This window comes from Schistocerca cancellata, chromosome 4, assembly GCF_023864275.1.
Source record: "Schistocerca cancellata isolate TAMUIC-IGC-003103 chromosome 4, iqSchCanc2.1, whole genome shotgun sequence".
In the NCBI taxonomy this organism is placed as follows: Eukaryota; Metazoa; Arthropoda; class Insecta; order Orthoptera; family Acrididae; genus Schistocerca; species Schistocerca cancellata.
This window is the reverse complement of record NC_064629.1, coordinates 88,621,754-88,626,243: the sequence shown is the minus strand read 5'-3', so window position 1 is coordinate 88,626,243 and position 4,490 is coordinate 88,621,754.

The following is a 4,490-nucleotide window of genomic DNA, read 5'->3' as shown; positions in this document are numbered from 1 at the left end:
CACCATTGCAGGTTTACTGTATACCTTGGACCTTCAATTCAACGATGAAACACAGAAATTGCATAGATATTGAATACAAAAGGCAAAATGTCGACTTATTTACAAGAGGAGTAACTCTTCTAATAGTTCGTGCTTTGAGCTTTTCCTGGGACACCAGTATTAGATTCCGATGCACCATTGCAGGTTTACTGTATCTCTTGGACCTTCAAATAAACGATGAAACACAGAAATTGCATCGATATTGAATACAAAAGGCAAAATGTCGACTTATTTACAACAGGAGTAACTCTTCTAATAGTTCGTTCTTTGAGCCTTTCCTGGGACAGCAGTATTAGATTCCGATGCACCATTGCAGGTTTACTGTATCCCTTGGAACTTCAAATCAACGATGAAACACAGAAATTGCATCGATATTGAATACAAAAGGCAAAATTTCGACTTATTTACAAGAGGAGTAACTCTTCTAATAGTTCGGGATCTGAGCCTTTCCTGGGACAGCAGTATTAGACTCCGATGCACCATTGCAGGTTTACTGTATCCCTTGGACCTTCAAATCAACGATGAAACACAGAAATTGCATCGATATTGAGTATAAAAGGCAAAATGTCGACGTATTTACAAGAGGAGTAACTCTTCTAATAGTTCGTGCTTTGAGCCTTTCCTGGGACAGCAGTATTAGATTCCGTGCACCATTGCAGGTTTATTGTATCCCTTGGACCTTCAATTCAACGATGAAACACAGAAATTGCATCGATATTGAATACAAACGGCAAAATGTCGATATATTTACAAGAGGAGTAACTCTTCTAATAGTTCGTGCTTTGAGCCTTTCCTGGGACAGCAGTATTAGATTCCGATGCACCATTGCAGGGTTACTGTATCTCTTGGACCTTCAAATCAACGATGAAATACAGAAATTGCATCGTTATTGAATACAAAAGGCAAAATGTCGACTTATTTACAAGAGGAGTAACTCTTCTAATAGTTCGTGCTTTGAGCCTTTCCTGGGACAGCAGTATTAGATTCCGATGCACCATTGCAGGTTTACTGTATCCCTTGGACCTTCAAATCAACGATGAAACACAGAAATTGCATCGATATAGAATACAAAAGGCAAAATTTCGACTTATTTACAAGAGGAGTAACTCTTCTAATAGTTCGGGATCTGAGCCTTTCCTGGGACAGCAGTAGTAGTTTCCGATGCACCACTGCAGGGTCACTGTATCCCTTGGACCTTCAAATCAACGATGAAACACAGAAATTGAATCGATATTGAATTCAAAAGGTAAAATGTCAACTTATTTACAAGAGGAGTAACTCTTCTAATAGTTCGGGCTTTGAGCCTTTCCTGGGACAGCAGTATTAGATTCCGATGCACCATTGCAGGTTTACTGTATCCCTTGGACCTTCATATCAACAATGTAACGCAGATATTGCATCGATATTGAATACAAAAGGCAAAATGTCGACTTATTTACAAGAGGAGTAACTCTTCTAATAGTTCGTGATATGAGCCTTTCCTGGGGCAGCAGTATTATATTCCGATGCACCATTGCGGGTTTACTAAATCCCTTGGACCTTCAAATCAACGATAAAACACAAAAATTGCATCGATATTGAATACAAAAGGCAAAATGTCGACTTATTTACAAGAGGAGTAACTCTTCTAATAGTTCGGGCTTTGAGCCTTTCCTGGGACAGCAGTAGTAGATTCCGATGCACCATTGCAGGTTCACTGTATCCTTTGGACCTTCAAATCAACGATGAAACACAGAAATTGAATCGATAATGAATACAAAAGGTAAAATGTCAACTTATTTACAATAGGAGTAACTCATCTAATAGTTCAGGATTTGAGCCTTTCCTGGGACATCAGTATTAGATTCCGATGTACCATTGCAGGTTTACTGTATCTCTTGGACCTTCAAATCAACGATGAAACGCAGAAATTGCATCGGTATTGAATACAAAAGGCAAAATGTCGATTTATTTACAAGAGGAGTAACTCCTCTAATATATCGGGATTTGAGCCTTTCCTGGGACAGCTGTATTAGATTCCGATGCACCATTGCAGGTTTACTGTATCCCTTGGAAATTCAAATCAACGATGAAACACAGAAATTGCATCGATATTGAATACAAAAGGCAAAATTTCGACTTATTTACAAGAGGAGTAACTCTTCTAATAGTTCGGGATCTGAGCCTTTCCTGGGACAGCAGTAGTAGTTTCCGATGCACCACTGCAGGGTCACTGTATCCCTTGGACCTTCAAATCAACGATGAAACACAGAAATTGAATCGATATTGAATACAAAAATTAAAATGTCAACTTATTTACAAGAGGAGTAACTCTTCTAATAGTTCGGGCTTTGAGCCTTTCCTGGGACAGCAGTATTAGATTCCGATGCACCATTGCAGGTTTACTGTATCCCTTGGAACTTCAAATCAACGATGAAACACAGAAATTGCATCGATATTGAATACAAAAGGCAAAATTTCGACTTATTTACAAGAGGAGTAACTCTTCTAATAGTTCGGGATCTGAGCCTTTCCTGGGACAGCAGTATTAGACTCCGATGCAAAATTGCAGGTTTACTGTATCCCTTGGACCTTCAAATCAACGATGAAACACAGAAATTGCATCGATATTGAATATAAAAGGCAAAATGTCGACGTATTTACAAGAGGAGTAACTCTTCTAATAGTTCGTGCTTTGAGCCTTTCCTGGGACAGCAGTATTAGATTCCGTGCACCATTGCAGGTTTACTGTATCCCTTGGACCTTCAATTCAACGATGAAACACAGATATTGCATCGATATTGAATACAAACGGCAAAATGTCGACTTATTTACAAGAGGAGTAACTCTTCTAATAGTTCGTGCTTTGAGCCTTTCCTGGGACAGCAGTATTAGATTCCGATGCACCATTGCAGGGTTACTGTATCTCTTGGACCGTCAAATCAACGATGAAATACAGAAATTGCATCGATATTGAATACAAAAGGCAAAATGTCGACTTATTTACAAGAGGAGTAACTCTTCTAATAGTTCGTGCTTTGAGCCTTTCCTGGGACAGCAGTATTAGATTCCGATGCACCATTGCAGGTTTACTGTATCCCTTGGACCTTCAAATCAACGATGAAACACAGAAATTGCATCGATATAGAATACAAAAGGCAAAATTTCGACTTATTTACAAGAGGAGTAACTCTTCTAATAGTTCGGGATCTGAGCCTTTCCTGGGACAGCAGTTGTAGTTTCCGATGCACCACTGCAGGGCCACTGTATCCCTTGGACCTTCAAATCAACGATGAAACACAGAAATTGAATCGATATTGAATACAAAAGGTAAAATGTCAACTTATTTACAAGAGGAGTAACTCTTCTAATAGTTCGGGCTTTGAGCCTTTCCTGGGACAGCAGTATTAGATTCCGATGCACCATTGCAGGTTTACTGTATCCCTTGGACCTTCATATCAACAATGTAACGCAGATATTGCATCGATACTGAATACAAAAGGCAAAATGTCGACTTATTTACAAGAGGAGTAACTCTTCTAATAGTTCGTGATATGAGCCTTTCCTGGGGCAGCAGTATTATATTCTGATGCACCATTGCGGGTTTACTAAATCCCTTGGACCTTCAAATCAACGATGAAACACAAAAATTGCATCGATATTGAATACAAAAGGCAAAATGTCGACTTATTTACAAGAGGAGTAACTCTTCTAATAGTTCGGGCTTTGAGCCTTTCCTGGGACAGCAGTAGTAGATTCCGATGCACCATTGCAGGTTCACTGTATCCTTTGGACCTTCAAATCAACGATGAAACACAGAAATTGAATCGATAATGAATACAAAAGTTAAAATGTCAACTTATTTACAATAGGAGTAACTCATCTAATAGTTCAGGATTTGAGCCTTTCCTGGGACATCAGTATTAGATTCCGATGTACCATTGCAGGTTTACTGTATCTCTTGGACCTTCAAATCAACGATGAAACGCAGAAATTGCATCGGTATTGAATACAAAAGGCAAAATGTCGATTTATTTACAAGAGGAGTAACTCCTCTAATATTTCGGGATTTGAGCCTTTCCTGGGACAGCTGTATTAGATTCCGATGCACCATTGCAGGTTTACTGTATACCTTGGACCTTCTATTCAACGATGAAACACAGAAATTTCATCGATATTGAATACAAAAGGCAGAATGTCGACATATTTACAAGAGGAGTAACTCTTCTAATAGTTCGTGCTTTGAGCTTTTCCTGGGACAGCAGTATTAGATTCCGATGCACCATTGCAGGTTTACTGTATCTCTTGGACCTTCAAATCAACGATGAAACACAGAAATTGCATCGATATTGAATACAAAAGGCAAAATGTCGACTTATTTACAAGTGGAGTAACTCTTCTAATAGTTCGTGCCTTGAGCCTTTCCTGGGACAGCAGTATTAGATTCCGATGCACCATTGCAGGTTTACTGT